Here is a 23,471-nt window from a genome sequence, read left to right as displayed (position 1 = left end):
CCAAGCAAACAGCTCATTACATACGGACAGGTTTAGAACAGGCACTGGACTAGTGAGATTAACTGAAAAGCATGCACGTCCTTTTAAAATTCTCCTCCTTTCTACAATCAGAAGTATTTAAAAACCCTGACACTGCAATGGGAAACAAACAGCGTTGTAGGGTAATTTTTAACTGTTTGGTAAAGCCTCAAAAAACATAACAGTATTTGTTTACATTAGACAAAAAACAAAGCCTTCAAAATGTTTCCATCCATCCAAGCCATAATGCAATTAAGGCAACAATGTCATTAAGGCAGAGCCCCTACAAATACCATAACGTGATTATCCTTTTAATCCAACTATGTGGATATGTGTGGTGTACTCTGTTTCAATTAGGCTCCTGATAGTTTTTCTGTTTACCAGAAAAGCAGCTGCATGTGAGCCACTTGCTGCATGCTTTGTGTACCTGAACTTTTTTTTTAACCTTTATTTATTTTATTCTTCTTTTTTCTTGCATTTATTTTTTCATGCAGGAACTCTGTTCACACTTCTTTTACTTTTCCACAGGGAAACACCGAGTGTGTGACAGCCAGAGAGGTTAGGGGAGTCAAAAAGTGTTGAGAGACTAACTATCACATTGTATAAAGTAACTCCGGCCTTATGGTTTAATTCACATTTTATTTGAATAGCGCCAAATCATAATATAGATTATTTCTTTATGTGTCACTTTATATAGTATGGTAAGGTAAGGATAGGGGAGTATTCAAGCCCCAAGGATACACAACAAATGCTTCACAAGGTTCATATGGTGCTTAATGTTAGCTGTTACTCTGAGTCTACACTAAGTGAAGAACTGGACGGAACAGTTATGGCACTTGCACGCTGTGTACCGTGTGTACTTAGTGCATCCGTGTGTGTGTTTGTTTTTATATAGCTCAATATCGATTATCTTTTTTATCTTTAGCATTAGTGCCTCTGTCCTTCGAAGCATGAGGAAGAAAAGAATATAAGACAGATTCAAGTTTGTCATTGTGAGATCTAACTAACGGTCACTATATCAGTGTGTAAAAAAGCTGTGCCAGTTAAAAAGGTACACATTCAATCAAGGTTAACAGTCTCTGCATTTAGGGTCATTTTAAGGTCTTTGACTGAGGGTGTTTAGATAAAAGGTGATGAGACCAGTGGACTGTATGTACCACCTTTTTCTGCCATACAGATAAGACCTTCTGGTCACTGCTTTTCCACACTGGGCACTCACTCACTTTGCTAACTGCAGTTGTTACATCCATGAAGAACAGCACAGTACTGCACCTCAACACAGCACAAATTATTCATTGTAGAACTCTGAAAAGTTAGCTGCTGAGCAGACCTTATTAGAAAGAGTGGGGAGCATTTTAAAAACAGTGCATAGGATTAATACCAAAGATTTATGTAAGCACAAAACATGAAAATGGGGAAAAGCTATTAAACCGTGGATTAGGGATGGGCATAATTAATCGACGAGCGATTAATTGATCATTAAGAATTTCGTCGATGACATTATTTTTTCATCGCTAAACCTAATGCATGTTCTGTTGCGTTCATTGCCAACACTGCGAAGATCTATGTCTCCATGAGCGCCTGAGGAGTCCACTGCTCTGTTTCAAGTAGGAGGTTCTGAATATCCGAGTTGCCTGGAACGTAGCACAGTGAGGATGTTACCAGTTGGAGGAAGAAGCCCGGCGCTAGCCTCCGCTGCTCGGCTTCATGTCCGCACACGGACCCCCAGTCCACGGGGAAGGGAACCCGGACAGACCCTATGCTGGGTAACGGGTTCCGGGAGTGAGGACGTGACAACAACCGGACTAAGAGGTCGAGAACCGTCAAATCCAGCTAGCTCTCAGCGGCTAGCTGCTCTCTCAGCGGGGCTTAAGAGTACAGCAGCATATATTTTCAAGTGTAACCATTGAACGGATACCGTTTAACTGCCACAAGAGTTGTTCATCTTGTAATAAAGATGTCAATGAGGAAACACGCTGTGTTTTTTATTTATTTATTTTAACTGCATCTTAATATAGCCTATAAATAGTGAATTTTAATATAAAAATATTAATGATGAATTGAAAATCGATCGTTAATTTTCCCGACGATCAATTAAGACAATTTAATCGAATGCCCATCCCTACCGTGGACACACCTGGTGATCAGCTGGTTTATAAGCTGGGTCATTAAATCAAGAGAGAAGAGGAAATGCAACTTTTCTGACACCAAAATCGACCTGAATGTGAGTGAGGTGGAGGTGAAGAAAGACATATTGTTTGGTAGCCACAGCAGTGATATCACAATGGCGCAGATCCCTTATCTAGGAATATTACTCAGTCTATAAAATGACAACTCAGAGTTGGGACCAGGACGCAGAGCCGCAGTGCCAAACACTTGTCTTCGCTTCCTCTGGATCAGTCAAACAACCACAAACCCATAGAGACTGGGTCTGTCCACTGTCCCATTAAATTATGCAAATCAAACAATAACAGAGGGAGAATTCTACACAAAAAACTCATACAAATTAACACAACCTCTGCAACAACTCAACAAACAAAGAATTCTAAAATGTTGACTTTTAAACATAAGATCACTATCATCAAAGGCTATATGAGTAAATGAAATAGTCTCAGATCAAATAAAAAAAAAGATTTATTCTCCCTCACTGAGACCTGGCTGCATCCTGATGAATATGTCAGCCTAAATGAATCTTCTCCCCCAGTCATGTAAATTCACAGTTCCCCCGAGAATTTAGCTGAGGAGGTGGAGTTGCTGCTATTTTTAACTCCAGTCTATAAATTAATCTGAAACCTAAACTAAGCTAAGTCATTTGAAAGTCTTGTTCTTAGTCTTCCATCCAAGAAATACCAACAGCCAATCATATTTGCTGTAGTTTACTGTGCCACTGAAGCTTATACCAAAAGGAATTCCCTGAGTTTTTATCAAACCTAGTCCTAAAAAATGATAAAATTATTATTGTCGGGGACTTTAATAATCATGTTGACAATAATATTGTTTTAGCTTTAGCGTAGCATTTATTTCAGTACTAGAATTGGTTTCAGTCAGTGTGTACACCAACCTATTCATTGTTGTAACACACACTTGACCTTGTATTATCATACAGTGTCTAAATGAAACATCTAAAAGTACTTCCACGTAATCCAATTCTATCAGACCACGATTTAATAACCTTCGAATCATCAGAATATATGCCACACTTCTGACCATTTATCACGGCTCATCTTGGCCACGTTAGCCATGCATGCTAGGTAGCGTCTAAACAAATGGACAGGCTGTGGCGTGATGTAGTCACAAAGGCATATCCTGGCAGTTAGATACGGCGTCCCAGCAGTTAAGGAACCGATAAGCAGAACCGAAATTCTCTTTTTACGGGTACCCGGTACTTGGCATTTTGGATTCGGTTCTAATTTGGAACAAAGTTTCGGTTCCCAAACCTTCTTACGTTGGCATATATCAGACTATGAGTGTCTGCGGCAACCACATTATATAGGGCAGGGGTAGGCAACCTTTTCTATTGAAGGAGCCATTTTTGCCCCTCTTCCCCTAAATTAAATCTGTCTGGAGCCGCAAAACATATTTGATAGCACAGATTATAAAGTTATATATATAGTTATAATATATATAATATACAATATATATAAAAACTATAGTTTGTTGCATTTATAAAATTATAGAACTGTTGACATTTAACTGCTAGTTTTACCTGTTACAAAAAAGGAAAACACCAAACTCTTATGAAGAGGAGAACAAAATACATGTGCAGGCCTACTTTGAAATAAATGAAATACAGAACTCTGCTTCTTTTGCTCATCTCCAGCTTGGTACTTATCAGCAGATGCTATGTGCTTGCTCTGGAAATGTCTTTAAACATTGCATTTTTTTTGTTTGCTAATTCCTCACCACATATCAAGCATACAGGTAAGCCAGCATCGTCAGTGAAAGCAAATTAATCTGTCCTCCCAGACTTTTCTTTTTGTGGATTTGTCCCTGGTTAGTTTACCGAGGCCGGGGGTCGGAAACTCTAGATTAACGACCTGCAGGGAAGAGCGCCAGGATGTTATAGGATCAGTGTTAATTTCGTTGACGATAACGAAAAATATTCGTTAACGCCCCTTTTCCCATGACTAAGACGAGACGAAGACGTAACGAAATGGATCTTTGAAAATAAAAACTATGACGAAATCTATTTTAATTTTCGTTAACGAGACGAGACGAAACGAAAATGATGGCGGTTGACTAAGTCACAACAATTTTTAAGAACATAATCGTATCAGGCCGTCATGAAGTACCCGGAGCGGCGAGTGTGTGTGTCTGTGTGTGTGTGCGTGTGTGTGTGCTGCCAGAGAGCGCTCCGGTCCCACGGCTCCGCCCCCCGCCCCGCGCACTCGCTCAGAGAGACATTGAGATCAGAGCTCGTTCATGTGAAGCAGGCCGGTCACTGACTCACCTGCTTCTTAACTATGGAAACAGTGAAAACACAGAGTTTCTCTGGTCTCAGCTGCTCTGAGATCAGCGCCGCAGCTTCTGGATCAGAGCAGAAGCTGCAGCTGGTTTCTACCGAGCTTCAGTTTCCTCCTCCGGTCTGATCTGCTTTCACTTTTTGTTTTCACATTTCGCCAACGCCAACTAAAATATATAGGCTGCAGCTATATGTTTTTATTTATTTCAAAATAGGGTACTTCTTATTTCATACATTTCCCACAAATATGGGGATGACTCAAATAACCCTACATAGTTCTGCGTTTAATTTATTTCAAAGTAGGCCTACACTTGCCTGTGTATTTTCTTCTCCTCTTCATAAGCATTTGGTGTTTCCCTTTGTTGTAACAGGTAAAAATAAAAAAAATGTCAACAGTTTTCTTTATTGTTTTTCTATAATTTCATAAATGCAATAATCTACAGATTAGTATAGTATAACTTTATATAACATTTTATCAGCTTTGTTATCAAATATGTTTTGCGGCTCCAGACAAATTTTATTTGGGGGAAGAGGGGGCAAAATGGCACTTTTGATAGTAAAGGTTGCCGACCCCTGCTATAGACCTATAGGAGGGACATCTAATGGACAACCTAAGTACTGCAAGCTAGACTAGAATGCAGTTGTAGACACAACACAGGGGGTCCCTGGACCTGAGAAGGGAAGATAAGGAGTTTAATGTGGCTATTAAATGTGACTAAAACTAGACTAAAATGTAATTTGTTTTCGTCGACTAAAACTAGACTAAAATGTAATTTGTTTTCGTCGACTAAAACTAGACTAAAACTAAGAAGGATAAAAATGACTAAAATTAGACTAAAACTAATATGCATTTTCGTCAAAAGACTAAGACTAAGACTAAATCAAAAATAGCTGCCAAAATTAACACTGTATAGGATGTGACGCATATTTTAGTTGACGAAATATTAAATAAAAAAGTGAGAGCAGGTCAGCCCGGAGGCGGACACAGAAATTTAAGCTCGGTACAAACCACCTGCAGCTTCTGCTCTGCTCAAGAAGCTGCGGTTGGGCTGCACGATTATGGCCAAAATCATAATCACGATTATTTTGATCAATATTGCGATCACGATTATTTATCACGATTATTCATTAATTTTAGGAACAACATCTTTTTCTTGCACTTTCATGTTTAAATGACCAAGAACACTGCTTCCACTTCCATTGTTGTGCTACATTCCAGCTAATGTACACGTCTCTGCATCAAAATAAAACTTATACGGTTCTTACTAACCTGAAGCAAAATATAAATACAAATTTTACCCAAAACTAAAAATAAATATCCATCACAGAATGCAATCAAATTAAAACAATTCAGGCCTATGCAGAAAAGGCAATAAATTATACTGTACTTGTTACAGTATAATTTATCACTCTTAAACTGAAACATCATGATCTCACCTAAAGGCTTCATTTTAAAAGAAAGCTACAGTTATTGTTACTTGGCAAATTATTTATTCAAGTTCGTCGCCGTCGGACTTCGTCCATATTATTTGCCGAGGGAGTTAAAGGGACTCTTACCTTTGTTGCATTTTTACACTTTTTGTGGATAAGGTTAAATTGGTATTAATAAGGTAATGACACTCTAAAATGCAAGACAGACCCACCAGGAGTTAAAGCAAACAATTATTCACTTTCACTTATTATCACTCTCGTAATATTTAGTGAAAACTTCAACCAATAAAATTCTTCGGACCGAAGGACCTTATTGGCCGACAGACCTGTCTGTTTGCTGCATGGAAACAGACAGGAAGCCCGTCTGCTTCTTCTGGCGCATTCGGGCCCGCGTCATCAAGGCGCGTCCTCAACTATAGGGTTTGTTTTGATTCCACGGCAGACAGTAGCGAGTAGCGACCGTATCGACCGTAGCGACTGACGATGGCAGACCAAAGTGGTCCACGGCGTACTGAAACAGCCGCTCCCAGGGGGAAAAACAAAAGAAAAAACACCGCGGATGGGAACGAGGGGGTGGGTCATTGGAGGAAGGTGGGATGATTCGAATGTGCTGTAATTCTCAAATGCAACAAAGGTAAGAGTCCCTTTAACCAGTGTTTTCGCCATCACTGTTTAAATTCCTCCATCCGGGAACGCAGAAGCAGCCTGTGACATCATCCACCCTGTGACTGCAGGATTACAGACACAACACCCCGGGGCCTTCATCATCACAGGTGACTTTAATCATGCTTCCCTCTCATCCACACTCCCAACCTTCTTCCAGTTTGTCAAATGTGCCACCCTTGAAAATAAGACTTTGGACCTGCTGTATGCAAATGTTAAGGATGCATACAGCTCCACTGCCCTGCCACCACTGGGCAGGTCAGACCACAACGTAGTCCTGCTCTCACCATCTTACAAGCCTGTGGTTCAGCAGCACCCAGTCACAGTGAGGACAGTGAGGAAATGGTCTCCTGAGGCCATGGAAACACTGCGTGGAGCGCTGGAGGCCACAGACTGGGCTGCTCTGTATGAGCCACATGGTGAGGACATTGATGGCCTGACTGACTGTGTCTCTGAGTACATTGGGTTCTGCATAGACAACACCATCCCCACTAAAGAGGTTCGCTGTTACCCAAATAACAAGCCGTGGGTAACAAGCGACCTGAAGGCCCTTCTCAACGAGAAGAAGAGGGCCTTTAGATCACGGGACAGAGCAGAGCTCAAACGGGTACAAAGGGAGCTCAAGCGCAGCATCAGGGAGAGCAAGGACAACTTCAGAAGAAAAACTGGAGCACAAACTGGAGGACAACAACACCAGGGACGTCTGGAGTGGGATGAAGGAGATCACCGGTTTCCAGAGGAGAGGTGGGGGAGCAGCTGGGAATGAACGACGTGCGAACGAGCTGAACACGTTCTTCAATAGGTTCAACTCCAACCCCCCCACCCCCAGCGGACCCTCCACTGCCTTTACGACTGCCTCTTCTGCTTCTCCGAGCAAAAAGGGACGTCCTGCTGCACTGGAGGACTACAGGCCGGTGGCACTGACCTCTTACGTCATGAAGGTCATTGAAAGACTGGTCCTGGCACACCTCAGACCGCTGGTGTGCCCATCACAAGACCTTCTGCAGTTTGCATATCAGCCCCATGTTGGGGTTGATGATGCAATCATCTACCTACTGCAGAAGGCTTATTCCTCCCTGGACAGACCCAACACCTCAGTCCGGATTATGTTCTTCGACTTTAACACCATCAAGCCCAGACTGCTGAAGGCCAAACTGGAGGGCATGCAGGTGAGTGCTCCCCTCATCACTTGGGTCGATGACTATCTGACAGGCAGACTGCAGTTTGTGAGATTACAGAACTGTGTGTCTGATCGTCTGATCAGTAACATCGGGGCCCCCCAGGGAACTGTACTGTCCCCCTTCCTCTTCACCACATACACTGCTGACTTTAAGCACTGCACTGAGTCGTGTCATCTGCAGAAGTTCTCTGATGACACGGCCATTGAGGGGTGTGTTGAGGGCGGGGGGAGGCTGAGTACAGGGACCTGGTTGACCGGTTTGTGAAGTGGTGTGGGGAGAACTGCATGCAGCTCAACGTGGCGAAGACGAGGGAGATGGTGGTGGACTTCAGGAGGAACAAGCCCCTGCCCTCTCCTGTCTGCATCGGTGGGACGGATGTGGAGGTGGTATCTGCATACAAGTACCTGGGTGTCACACTTGACAATAAACTGGACTGGTCCACCAACACAGAGGCCGTCTACAAGAAAGGCCTGAGCCGGCTTGACTTCCTGAGGAGGCTCAGGTCCTTCAATGTCTGCAACAAGATGCTGCAGATGTTCTATAAGTATGTTGTGGCGAGCACCATCTTCTTTGCTGTGGCGTCCTGGGGTGCGGGCATCAAGGCAAAGGACACCAACAGACATCAGGAAGGCAGAGTCTGTGGTTGGCTCTAAGCTTGTCACCCTGGAGGAGGTGGTGGAGGACAGGATGCTGGCAAAACTGCTGGCAATCATGGACAATCCCTCTCACCCCCTCTACAAAACACTGGACAAGCTAAGGAGCAGCTTCAGCCACAGACTCATTCAACCCCGCTGCTCTAAGGAACGATACAGGAAATCGTTCCTCCCAACCGCAAAAAGACTGTACAACTCCTCTACCTCTGTCAGAGCCACCATCACAGAACTGCACTGACTATACCTGTCTCCTTGCACTGTGTACCCTGCACAACACTCCGCTCCATATACATTTACTTCACATTATATGTGATATGTGTTAATATAAACCATATTGATGTTATATATCATTTTATACAATAATGTTGTTTTTTGCACACTCTGTCTACATATTCTTACACTCATAGTATATCATATTATCTATTGTAGTCAAATACTATTATTTATACCTCTACTATATATCATATTATATCATACTCTCTGTATATTCTTTGTATATATAAGTCTATATACACATATTTATACATGTGTACTAGGGGTGCAACGATTAGTCGACGTCGTCGACAAAAATCGAAGACCAAAATAGTCGCCGACGAATTTACTCGTCGATGAATCGTTGGTGACGTCATAACGCGTGTTTCTCGTGCCGCGCAGCGGAACTTAACGTTGTTTTACCGGAGGTGCTGATGGAAGTACCTGAGGAGTGAGCCATCTCGCTCCCTTCCTATCTCTGAAAGTCGCGCATGTGCAATAGCGACAAAACATGGACCAATGTCGGCGTCCGCTGCCGCGCGCACCAGGAAGTAAAAAGTTCGGGAGAACTTCCCTCTTAACAGCCCGAAAAAAATCTACCTGCAGTATTTGTGCAGCGGACCTGCTCTCCATGGAAGCAGGACACGTGCATGTGAGGAGGAGGCACGTGTGACATCGTAACGGAGACGATGCAGACTGGCCTCTGTCAGATGTTATATATAAACGTATATACCTGCGCGCAGGATTCTAGAATACATGTAAAAATATGGTTTAAACTTTTTATTAACGAGTTTAAAAGCGTTATGTTATCCTATTGCCTGACAAACGTCTTTTTTTAATCACAATTATTTAGTCAGAAGAAGACTGTAGTTTCGTTTGTTGATGTTTTTATTAATGTTACTTTCCCTGTCATTTTTGTTAACAGGAAAAATGGATACTTGATTTTTAATTTATTTTTAGTATCAGCACTTGGCCTGTTCTTAGTTGACAGGAAAAAAGGAAACTTTAATTTAATTTTAAAAATTTTTATTACCACTTTGCCTGTCCTTGCTTTTAAATGGACAAAAACTTGATTTCTTTGCTTTTGTGTTAACAGTACCCTTATATGCAGCAAAGTTTATTAAAAGACATTTTTTTGGAATGAAGTATCAATCTTTATTGCCTTTATTTTCAGTAATCACATGCCTCGAACAACCTCAAGCTAAATTTAAAAGCTGCTTGCTAAATAATAGCAATTGAGAATTTGTGTCATTCATAATCCGATTAGTCGATTAATCGTTTCAATAATCTGTGACTAATCGACTATCAGAATAGTCGTTAGTTTCAGCCCTAATGTGTACATGTTATTATTATTATTATATTTACTATTATTATTATATATACTGTTGCTTCATATACTGCTATTATATTTGTATAATTACTATCATATATAAATATATATTATGTTATATTATATACTATATATACTGTACTATTTTTATATACTGTCTAACAATAACATTACCATCATATCATCAGTACTATTACCATCATCTTGCCACTGCACCTTATCTACCTATTTATCTTCTGTTTCTATTCTTTCTACCTCAATATTTTTTATTTTATTCTATTGTATTGCATTTTATTGTATTAAAATATACCGCCTGCCATGACGACTTAATTTCCCTTCGGGGATGAATAAAGTAATCTATCTATCTATCTATCTATCTATGTCTTTGGCCAAATGAGATGCGATTGCATCTGTATTTCAGTGTGTCTTTGGGAGGTGGATGGATACGCTGTCGCGCTATGCAGGGTCGCTGTTATGGTTTTCTGGGTTGACGTTGGACATGGACGGATATTCAGTGAGGTAACGTTAGCTTTGGCCTTAATGCATTCGTCATACTGTGGTTTGTGGTGATTTTTCAGGTGGTTGAACAAGTTAGCTGTATTGCTATGCGGCGCAGACACAACTCTAACGCACTCGGTGCATATGATTTGTTCGTTAAATCCAAAAAACTTCCAGAGGCTGCCGCTGAAAGGGTGCGCGCATGACACCTCCCCTCTCAGTCTCCCCGTGGTGGTTGGCTGACTGTTAGTTCAGGAAGCGCTTGATTTGATATGTAGCAGAGCCCGCATTTTAAATGTCAATATCGCTGACGATCATGCTCATTTAATTGTGGCAGCCAAAATTGTGATCGCAATTAAAATTCGATTAATTGTACAGCCCTAAGCTGCAGCACTGATCTCTGAGCAGCTGAGACCAGATAAACTCAATGTTTTCACTGTTAAGAAGCAGTCAGTCAGTCACTGAGCTTCACGTGAACGAGCTCTGATCTTACGGTGCGACGCCGGTTTCACACAGGACGTAAGTCTCTGAGCGAGTGCGCGGGGTGGGGAGCGAAGCCCCGGGGCCTGTGTGTCTGTGTGCCCGCTATCTGGGAGCGCAAACACACACACTGGCTGTGTGGCTGTTCGCAGCATTACATATCACATCCAGGGTCGGTGGGGGTCGCCAATCTCTGACACCAATGTTTCCCCTACCATTCTATTAGGGGGGCGCTGCGCCCCCCCCAACGGCACCTCCCGCCCCCCCTGGAAGGTCAAGTTAATTATTTATTTTATTTTATAATATAGTGCCAGATCTCTACATAAATCATTTTAAGGTTACATTTCCTATAAAACAGGTCTATAGCTTGCATTTCTGTCTCGACATGGTCGCCCGGTTAGAGTTCTCCTCTGCTCTCTGTATCGCGCATGGCGGAGTTCCATCCAGATGCGCGCACACACTGACACGTGCGCGCACACACAGGAGAGCAACCTCCCACCAGCGGACAGAGAGCATCCATCTGAAAACATGTCGCATGAACCACCTGAGAAGCAGTTCAAAATATCCGCTTTTTTTAAACGCTCTCAGGTGGAAGATGGTAACACCCACTCTCCTGCGAGTAGAAGCCGGAGGAGCTCTCCTGCTCCGGGTTCAAGTACAGAAAAGAGCCCACGTGTTGCAGGCCCTGCCCCAGACAAGTATCTGCTCAGTCACCACCGGATGACAGGTTCTGACCCAGCTTGGCTGTCAGAGGGGAAATACTCCCCCTGGTGGTACAAGACTGTTCTTGGTAACTTAAGTATTACACCAGACGCCGAAGCGCCGCGCCGCGCAATTCTCCAGCGCACAGGCGCCTGGCTGTTCTCACGGGATGCGCATTTCTCAGCGCCGGTCGGCCCGCTATTCTGCTTTCTCTCGCTCCTGCAGTCTTTATTATTAGGGCCCGAGCACTGACAGGCACTGACAGACGTGAGGCCCTATTAGTCACTTAAAAGTAATTTCTAGGACCGCGTTTTTCCACTTGCGTAATATCTCAAAAATCAGACATGTCCTTTCGCAAAAAGATGCAGAAAAACTAGTCCACGCCTTTGTTACATCGAGACTGGACTACTGTAATTCACTATTATCAGGCTCCAGCAGCAAGTCGTTAAAGACTCTGCAGCTGGTCCAAAATGCCGCAGCACGTGTCCTGACAAGAACCAAGAAAAGAGAGCACATTTCTCCAGTATTAGCATCGCTACACTGGCTTCCTGTTAAATCTAGAATAGAATTTAAAATTCTCCTCCTCACCTTCAAGGCCCTTAATGATATGGCACCTCTTTACCTTAAAGAGATGTTAGTTCCATATCAACCTACTAGAGCACTCCGATCCCAGAACTCAGGTTTACTTGTTGTCCCTAAAGTCTCTAAAAGTAGAGTAGGAGCCAGAGCTTTTAGCCATCAAGCCCCACTCCTGTGGAATAATCTCTCACTTTCAGTTAGGGAAGCAGACACGCTCTGTTCGTTTAAAAGTAGACTCAAAACCTTCCTTTTTGATAAAGCTTATAGTTAGAGCTAATTAGTGCGATGTTCCAAAATTGATTAAATGGCAAAAACCCCTGATGATGCTAAGACGCACAGGGAATTTATGACACAAGACACACGGAGCTTCTCTTTCCTGCTTCTCCTTCCTTTTCTCCATATTTATCACATCAAGATAATTCTTATCTGATCAGTACATGTTACTAACTTGACCCCTTTTCCCGGAGTTTCTGTGCCTTAGCGCCCGCGGATGCAGGGCCACAGCTGTGGCCGCACCATGGATTATGATTGTGGATCGCGCGTCAGAGGTCGCAATGGTGGATCCAGTTCGGTGGATTCTGTATCGTGCCAGCTGATCGTCGTTGTAATGGAGGATCCTTTGTCGCGTTGGCATCGGATGATGAGGGACCACGACCGAGGCGGCAGCTGATAATGGATTCTAACTGGCGGCGGTGGACAATGACTGTGGATTATAGTGGATCCCATCCTGATGCTGGATCGTGGTCTTGCTGGCTGCTGGCCAGAGACTGTGATTGCAGCGGGACTGCCTGACACATAGTATTGAAAAATGTTTACCCTCATCGATGCTGCTAAAAATCCTGATGATGTTTTCTTACACCTGACATCTATTGCACTTCTGTCCGTCCTGAGAGAGGGATCCCTCACATGTGGCTCTCTCTGAGGTTTCTACATATTTTTACCTGTGAAAAGGGTTTTTAGTAGTTTTTCCTTACTCTTGTTGAGGGTTAAGGACAGAGGATGTCACACAATGTTAAAGCCCTATGAGACGAATTGTTATTTGTGAATGTGGGCTATACAAATAAAATAAACTTGAAACTTGATTATTATTCAGGCAAATTAATTTGCTTTTTGAGGGCTTTTATTAGGTGACTTTACATAATGTTTTGAAGGTATTCCTTTTTCGATTCACATTCGTTTTCCCTTTCCTGCTTCGTGTCAACATCTGCACATAAATACATAGCTCAAAGCAGCAAGTGGTTAACTTTTCTTAAAGAAAATATTGGAAGTAGTTGGTTTAAACAAAAACTGTTGGCAAATAGACTATCATTGGTTGGCCGTGTCAACCAAACAAAAACAAGTCGAGATGGAAAAACAAACAACACAATCAATTATATAAGCAAACGCAAAAACAACTTTCAGCCAACACAACCAAAAACAAACACTGTCGTGGACTACTGCATATTCACACACACAATTCAGGTTTTTTAATGGACCTCGCCAAATGGAACCCTGGGTAATCAGGCCCAGTTTTCCACTCACTATAATGCCAATATAATTTTTGCAAAGATATTATATATCTATATATTGCCAATTCCAATCCTTAGTCGCCCTTTGTGCTCTTGCCCTTGTGTTGACTCAACACAACTTAGAAGCTGTTGAGTCTTTATATATGTATTGTACAAACTGGCTAATGTGTACAACCTCAAGCAGGGTTGTGTCTTCGTCCCTACAGGCAAGATCCTACAGGTGTATTGTCACCCTGCTGGAAACAAATGCAAACACAAACGCAGGCCCATTCAGTGAACATAGTCTAATGATAAATAAACAGGCTTACATGTAGATGCGTGGACAAGCTGGCGGGCAGATATACAGGCAGGTAAATGGATTTGTATTTATATAGCGCTTTTCTAGTCTGATGAAGACCACTCAAAGCGCTTTACAGTACAGTTTCACATTCACCCATTCACACACACATTCATACAGTGCATCTACTTGCAGCACTTTGTTATTCTATGGGGGGCTTTTTGAGGGTTCAGCATCTTGCCCAAGGACACTTCGGCATGAAGATGGTTCAGACTGGGGATCGAACCGCCGACCTTCAGGTTGGAGGACGACCACTCTACCCCTCAGCCACAGCCGCCCGTCGATAAACGGGCGGCTGTGGCTGAGGGTAAACATCCAGGCAGTTACAAAATACAACTAATAGACACAAAAGGTTCATTTGGTCTATTAGTGGCAGGTCTATTAGTGTTCTTAGGTAGAATCAAGAGGCACTTGTTTATTCTGTTGTGTTGATTCTTTGTTGTCGCTAGAAGTTCAGATCACCCCCCCCCCCCCCCCCCCACAAGCTGTAAACCTAGGGGAAACACTGGGCACCATTATTTTGGGGGTCGTGGGCTGAAAAGTTTGGGAATCACTGCTCTAAGTGACTTAAGATATTGATATTGTTAAAATTTTCTAATGTTTTTCCCCCACTCTGAACCTTTGCTTATTTGCTGCTTATATTTGTTCCTACAGTCTCTCTCAGACAGTGTCAAACATTTTTTGGTTTTCAGTTCTGACGTAAATACATCACGCTGGTATGGACAGGTAGGGAACGCCTGGCCCCACCTAGCAACACCACTGCACTGAGGTACTTTACTCCACAAGTCAACAAGTGACTCTGCTCCTCTGATGTTTTCTAATCACTCACACTTAAGGCCGGCGCATGCTTCTACAATGGCGTCTGCGGCTTTTCACGCAGTTATGACGCAGGACTCGTTGTCATTCATGGTTTTCCAAGCATTGCGCGTGTTGCAATTCCCCGCCACTGGCGGAGTAATGTTTTTTGTCGAAGTCGGCTCTTCTTCGTGTGTGGCACGAAGAAGAGCGGCTTATTTACATCGCCACGGCGGCTCCTCAGAGCCTTTTTCTAGCGGACAAATCCGCCGGTCAGTGACAGGTTATACTAGTGGACATAGTTTCGGATCTCTTCTGCCAAGTGCTCTTCTATTTGGTCCACATTCGTTCTTCTAAATCTTCCGTGGTTTCCGCCGGTATTATCGGGCATGAACCGGAAATGCGACTCCGGAAATGATGTAGTTAGCAGACCAATCACAGCCCTTGCGGGCGGGTGACGCTTGCGGGTCTTTGCCTTCTAGTTAGAAAAATTGGCCGACGCACGTAAGCACGTAAGAAGGGCTACGTAAGCACGTAAGGGGCCCTGAATTCCTTTGTTAGAATTTATGTTCTTGGATAAACAGAGCCTTGCCTCTTCTGCAACAATGAAGTCAAAACACTGCGGGAAGAGCTTCTGTCACAGTTTTAATCCTGTGTCTCATAAATTTCACAGCAAATCAAACAAAAAAAAATAAACGTCAGTACTATACGTGTCTTAATAACCTGTGATCAGTGATGGTGTTTATTGTTGTTATTTAAGTGTAAAGTGAACGCAGGTCAGAGTGGAGTGAGGAGAAAACAGACTCTGACAGAGACTCAAACAGGACGACCAGACCTTTAATGTGCGTCTGTCCTGATCCTGGAGCAGTGCTGGTTTTAATTATGCAGCGGGACATTGCTAAAAAAATTAACGTAGCGAAAAACATGAATCGATTAAGCTCCGTCACTGCATTGGTGCAGAGTCGTCCACGTCTGCATCGCGATGCATTTAAGAATCGAGAAATTTCGACACCTTCTATACTTCACAATCACTGAAAGAAATTAAATCATCTTATGAACACATTTTGGTTAATTGCTTTTTTGTCCTTTTGCTTGTGATTCCAGACTTGTCAATCACTGTGTTTAGTTCCCTCGGCATCATCTTTGCTCTTTAAGCTGCTGGGCCACAGTTGGTACTGAGCTTGCTTCTGTTTGAGATTGTGTGTGAGCAAGGAAAGAGGAGAGAAAGAAATGGCACATCAGCTGTCAAAGTGAATGCTTGTCAAATTGAGCAGAACTGGCTGGTTAAATGGACGGATCCACAGCAGTAGGATTAATTGGCCATTATTGGTTGATGTGTTGCTGTTCCAAATGACCCAGTTTAGCTGGACACCCTGTAGAGACAGGCTCTGTACCGCTGTGGGTATACACTCTAAAAGCCACTAACACAAATGCAAACTTCAAAATAATTTAAAGGGCTTTTAAATTCATATACTTATACTGAGTAATACAGTTGGCTGCTGGCTGTCAACCACTGTTTAAAAATATATTTAAATTAAAAAAAATCCACAATAGCAATGGGGCCTCATGCGAGAACATGTTCATATTTTCATCTTAAATTCCTCTTAGATTTGTTCATATGGTGACTTTGTATGAACATGACACATGAGATTCAACAAACGCTTCTATCTTCAGAAAAGTGTGTGAATGATCTTATTAAACATGATGAAAGCCACCTGCATTAGATTGAGAGTCTGTATTACAATGTAGGTGACGTCTTCTAACTTAAAAAAAAACAACAGCAAAAAGTATAAAATGCCTCCGTACAGCTACTGTGGTGTCATTCAAGTGTCCGTAAGCCTGGACATTCAAATTCGACTCGAAACGGCTTTATTTACACTGTGTTTTTAGCTTAAATGCTTGCTGATATCCTCCTCCAGGGCCGTGTTCATGTTCGCGTGCACACCGCACAACTTCACACGTGGATGACACCACAGGAGCAGTATGGTGGCATTTTGAGGTTTTGTTTACATAGTTTTTTTAACGTTTGAAGACGTGTTCACCAGTTACTGCAATTATATTTGATTTGGCTGGAACGCTGTTTACCCCTAAAACTAAAAAGAGTTTTGTGGACTCAAACATTTCACCCACTCCTCCATTGGCATAGTGGTGAGTAGATAATGAGTGAATTAACTTTTTTGTAATACAGAAACATATGAAGCAGGCCACAGCAGTCCTGACCCTCATGGTGCTGATCGCTCTTCTTAAAAAGGTCAGCTGGCAGAGTTTGCAGTTTTTCTCTCAGTGAAATCAGTGCAACACTGTTGCTGGGAGACGAGAGAGCAGCCCGACAACCCTTTTAGATGGTTTGAATAGGCTCAGGGCCTTGGACAAGGACAGAGGTACAGATGTGGGGGATGGAGAGGCAGACAAAAGGACAAGGGCTATTCAAAACGAAAAAGATAGCAAGACTTGTTTCTACCATCATCACACTGTTTAGTATTTCACTCTGATTACTAAATAATATACATCTGCTAAATTCTCTTATTCTCTGTACTGTAAAGCACTTTTAGAAGTCATCAAGACTGGAAAAACATTATAAATTCACACTAATACCATTTAATTCTGCTACTGAGTTTTATATTTTTAAAACTAATGTTTTTGATTGTTTTGCTTGGCCTGCTATGTTAAGCTTTAGTCAATGAAAGTCAACTCATCCTGTCCATGTGTTTGATATTAAAGGAAATATTTCCCTTTTCCAGATTCACCAGCAGAACAATAGAGTAAGGTGAACTGAAGTCATAATTAAAAAACTTCCATCTATCCTTTATCCTCTGCTCGTCTCTCTCAAGTTTCATCCACACTACTGTTGTGCAATAGTAGTAGACTTGACTTTGGCTTATTATGAATAATCATAAAATATGATTATTAAAATAATAAAATTGTGTTTTAAAAATAATAAAAATTATACAGTTATCCATTAAGAATAGTACAATTATTGATTAAAAATGAAAAGGTTATCAATTAAGAATAATATTAAAAATGAAAAGGTTATCAATTAAGAATAATTCAAGAATAATACAATTATTATAATACAATTATTAATTAAAAATGATAAGGTTATCAATTAAGAATAGTGAAATAATTAATGAAAAACAATACAATTATCAATTAAGAATAATAACGTCTGTAATTATAATTTATCCAAGACGAGGCACCAACCAGGAACCAAAAATCAATTTGTAAAGATCAGTCTCAGTTTGGAAAAGTTCAATTAGTAATCTAAATTTTTAATATTAATGATTATATAATGAACGATGAAGGGTTTAAGTTCGAGCACAGGCTATAATAATCCAGCTGTATTCACATAAATATGTACAATAATCACAAAATACCGGTACTTGAAATACACTAGAATTTATTTAAAGATAATAACATTCAATGATTACTATTACATAACAACAACAGCAGCACTTACCACGATTTATAACACACATGTAATACAGATTGCATATCTATGTGTGTGTGTCTCTGTGTATGTGTGTATATGTGTGTGTGAGAGAGAAAGGGGGAGTAACAATGGCGTACAAAGTCACGTTGGTGACGTCACATGGCGTCACCAACTAAAATGGTGGTAGTACTGCGTGGTTACGAAATCACGCGATCTGAAATCAAAATGGCTGACAGACCTTGTGATTTGACCAAAGGAAAATTATGAACAAAGGGGTTTCTGATCTATCTCGTGGTTTGGAGCGCCGAATGGCGTTGAGATGCGACCACGCTATCTATGTCTTAGAATCAACGTCAGAAACACATGAGGGCAAAGGGCAAAACTGCCCCTAAGAAATGTAATTTTGCCCCTGATATCACTAGGAGAGGGGGAAAAAATGCCTCCATAATTTCCTCTAACAATAATTATAATTTAATGAACTTGTCCTCGCAGCATCCGCCATTCCTCCGCATCCGCTGACGCGCTTCGCTGTCAGGTCCGTCGACCATCGGAGCAGGCCAGTGAGGCGCGAGGAGGGGGCTGGAAGAGCGAAGAAGGAGCAGGCTCCGGCCTCTCAGAGCTAATTTACGAACGTGCCTCTTTGTTCCGTACCCCTTCAGACATTCAATCTCCACCTACGTGCCCCCTCATTCCCCCCCCCCCCTGGAAGGTGTTGCGACTGTCGACCAGGGCAGACTGCTGTCACTGCGCCTCAACAGCGTTACACCGATTAGGGCCGAGGGGCGTGGCGGCGGATACTGTAAGGATTTCAATATTTTAACTATAGTCTGTGTCTGGCTGTACTAGATATTATGCCTTCATACAAATGATTTTAATAACTGTTGCTGCTTGGTGTTAATAATGAATCTTTTAATTGTTTTCTGATATTAAAGGCTTATTCCCTTCGCTGCACTCAACATCAGATAGAGCTCACGGAACTGTCCCTTCTGGGGCAAAGTCAGACTGACATAGTTTTGGGTTTAGTTGTTTTGAATGTTTACACAGTCAGGATTGTTTTGATATAGCAGAAACATAATATTCTTTGCTCCCCAGACAACAGTTTTGCCCTCATGGCATCTGCTGGGTCAAGGCCTTTCAGAAGTGAACAGGTTGCCGAGCAACTATCAAAGGAGGAGTGAGATTGGGAGTGGCTCCCTGTTCACTTCCGTATTAAAATGCCAGGAGGATGGCCTACGCCTGCGCACTTTCGAGGAGGAGGAACGAAGATCTACTGTTATAAAATAAACAGGCGCCGGCTGTTTGTGGCGCGCTGATACGACTCGAGACTGCCCATTGCTTTGCTGATTCATAACCTGTTCATTGCTTCCTAAATAAATACTTTGATTGAACAAAACCGAGTTCGGCTCATCTTCTCAAATCTAGGACAAACGAACACGACTGACAATACCAACATGAAAAAACAACGGGGTGGACCCGCTGTAATTTTCAAAAGGTGCCCCAAATTTTTTCAAATGCCCCATGATTTCAGTCAGTGGGGGCATAAATGGCGTTATGACACTTAAACATGGTAGACACGGTAGTCATACACAAAATAATAATCATACTAGGGCTGCAACTAACGATTATTCTGATAGTCGATTAGTCACCGATTATTGAAACGATTAATCGACTAATCGGATTATGAATGACACAAATTCTCAATTGCTATTATTAAGCAAGCAGCTTTTAAATGTTGCTTGAGGTTGTTCGAGGCATGTGATGACTGAAAATAAAGACAATAAATATTGATACTTCATTAACAAAAATGTCTTTTAATAAACTTTGCTGCATATAAGGGTACTGTTGACACAAAAACAAGACAAATCAAGTTTTTGTCCATTTAAAACCAAGAACAGGCAAAGTGCTAATAAAAAATATTAATTTAAATTTAAGTTTCCCTTTTTACTGTGAAACAAGAACAGGCCAAGTGCTGGTACTAAAAATAAATTAAAATTCAAGTATCCATTTTTCCTGTTAACAAAAAAGGACAGGGAAAATAACATAATAAAAACATCAACAAACGAAACTACAGTCTTCTTCAGACTAAATCATTTTGAAGACGTTTGTCAGGCAATAGGATAACATTTCGCTTTTAAACTCGTTAATAAAAAGTTTAAACCATATTTTTGTAATGGATGCTAGAATCCTGCGCGCAGGTATATACGTTTATATATAACATCTGACGGAGGCGAGTCCGCATCGTCTCCGTTACGATGTCACACCTGACTCCTCCTCACATGCACGTTTCCTGCTTCCATGGAGAGCAGGTCTGCCGTACACATACTGCAGTACTAGTAATACTGTAGTTTTTCTCGGGCTGTTACGGGTGAAGTTCTCCCGAACTTTTTACTTCCTGGTGCGCGACTGCGCGCGGCAGCGGACGCCGACATTGGTCCATGTTTTGTCGCTATTGCACATGCGCGACTTTCAGAGATAGGAAGGGAGCGAGATGGCTCACTCCTCAGGTACTTCCATCAGCACCTCCGGTAAAACGCCGTTTAGTTCCGCTGCGCGGCACGAGAAACACGCGCTATGACGTCACCAACGATTCATCGACTAGTAAATTCGTCGGCGACTATTTTGGTCATCGATTTTTGTCGACGACGTCGACTAATCGTTGCACCCCTAAATCATACACAAATAATGACACTGTAGGAGGCGAGGGAATGAAGTTGTCCGGAGATCTCTCGTTTTGTGCGCCTCTCGGAGTGCGTTTTATAAACCTTGGCATTGTCCAGTTGCGTAGCCCGTGGTTGTGCTGCTGACCAAGAAACTGTAGTGTCAGGGACAAAGTCCCCAGGGACTCTCAATGGCTGGCCATAAACCAACTCAACAGATGAACGAGTGGTTCTGTCCACCATGGTGAGAAGGTGTGTGAACCCCTGAGAGGTGGGCAGGGGCCTCACCAGGTCCAGGTTAACATGGTCGAACCTTCTTTCGGATACTAAGAATTGTGCCAGGGGGACCTTATTGTATCGGTGGACTTTAGAGCGCTGGCACACCACACATGTTTCAGCCCACTTCCACACATCCTTTTTAAGACCATGCCAGACAAACTTTGCTGCTACCAACTTCTGTGAAGGCCTAATTCCTGGGTGTGACAGGCCATGGAAAGTGTCGAAAATCTGTCGTCTCCATCCTGTGGGAACGACTGGTCATGTCTGGCCTGTGGACACATCACATAGGAAATGTAGTGCCAGCAGCACCAAAAGCAACATCCTCCAACCTCAGTCTTGTCTCAGCCTTCCTCAGTGCCTGAACGTATGGATCATAAATTTGATCTGCTGCCATGCAATCATAGTCCACACCAAATTGGACGGCTCAAGTGATCTCTCGGGAGAGGCAGTCAGCCACCGGGTTGTGCTGTCCTGCCACATGTTGTATATCTGTTGTGAACTCCGATATGAAGGAAAGCTGGCGCTGCTGGCGGGCAGACCAAGGCTCTGCCACTTTAACCATGGCGAAAGTCAACGGCTTGTGGTCCACGTACGCTGTGAAACTTCAGCCCTCTAGCAGGAAACAAAAGTGTCGGATGGAAAGATAGGGGCCAAGCAGTTCCCTATAAAAGGTACTGTAAATCCGCTCATTCGGGCGCAGCTGTCTGCTGAAGAACAGACAGACACTTTCTGAAACAATGAAGAAGACTCCCACATTTGCTCCCTGATTAGTTCATGTTGTTCATATCAGTAACAACAATTACGTTGATACACTTTGGACCAATGTACATGAATGGTAAGTATTTTCAGGACTGTTAGTATGGAGAGAGATCATTTTTATACAGAGCTCGTCTGGATGGAGACCGTTTTCGAATGCAGCCTCCCACTATTACCACAACCACTGGCATACTGTATGTCATCTCCACGCGACTCACACACACACAGCTCAGCAGCAGTATCAAAGTAGCTCTTGATAGTGAGGATATAAATTAGTTTAGCAGGATACACTAGCTGTTATAAGATTATATATACATTGAACCCCAACACAAATAAAAAGTCATTCATGGAATGCACGCAAAATTCATTCTGCAAATTTACATGGCAGAAAACAATCATGTTAATACTTTTCTTCACACCATCACAGTTTAACAGATTTATCCAGCATGTGGCCACTGAAATCTATTTTTAACAAAGACACTGGATTTCTAATTTTAGCTCATTGTCCATCTTTCGGCTCTGGACATCAGTGAGATGCAGCAGCAGCTCTGCTGTCAACTAATAAATGCAGGTAGATTGTGAAGATTTAATGCACAAAGACTCAACATAGACAAACTTTCTATTATGTAACAAACTGTTTCTTCTAATCAATGTTGTAAATAGGGATGGGTATCGTTTGTTTTTTATCCGATACCGGTTCCTAACCGATACTTTAAAATCGATACTGGTGCCTAAACGGTGCCTGAACCGATACTTTTTTCAAAAAAGTGCACAAAACGATGCTTGACTAAGAAAGGCTTTTTTTATTGCCAAATATATTAACTGTTTAAAGTAGATTATAAATATAAATAAATACAAAACCCTTTTTAACTTAAAACTATGAATAACATACGAACTGTTAACAAAAGTTTACACTTTACTTAAATAAATAAAAATAAATACAAAACACACACACTCTGACTCGTGACTCTGACTTCGGTGCCTGAGCCAAATGAAGACTGAGGGTCGCTTTCCCGTCACGCGGAGACCCCCGTGTCTCCGCGGCGGGGGCTGTCGCAGGCAGGCTTCGCCCCCCCCGCCTTCGTCCCCCTAAAAGGCGGACGCTTTTATGAAACCTGTCTCGGCGTGGTCTTCGTTCCTCCCGCCCGAGCCTTTCCAAGCCGACCCGGAGCCGGTCGCGGAGGAAATGCGCCCGGCGGAGGGGGGGGTCGGGGCAGCCAGCGCCGGGGAGAGGTCTCCCTAGGAGATCCCCACCACCACCTGCACGGGAGCCCTGACGCACGCGGGCGCGGGCAGTGCGGAGACAAGAGTCTGTCCACCGGCAGCCGCCGCTTCCCGTGAAGGAAGGAGCGGAAGTGTGAGGAGGCGGGACGAGCAGAGACCTCAGTCTTCAATTGGCTCAGGCACCGAAATGAGGCACCGAAATCTCCGTTGCATTTCGGTCAGGGTAGGTACCGGTT

At 42.6% G+C, this 23,471-nt stretch overlaps 1 protein-coding gene across 1 annotated transcript in view; it reads right to left on the bottom strand.

The window, feature by feature from the left end:
- The window catches only part of arhgap39 (Rho GTPase activating protein 39), a 94,131-nt gene that overhangs the window by 34,500 nt on the left and 36,160 nt on the right, over nt 1–23,471 (bottom strand). The window lies entirely within an intron of this gene.

Source organism: Limanda limanda, chromosome 9 (assembly GCF_963576545.1).
Source record: "Limanda limanda chromosome 9, fLimLim1.1, whole genome shotgun sequence".
Taxonomy (NCBI): domain Eukaryota; kingdom Metazoa; phylum Chordata; class Actinopteri; order Pleuronectiformes; family Pleuronectidae; genus Limanda; species Limanda limanda.
This window is presented reverse-complemented; position numbering and strand designations above follow the sequence as displayed.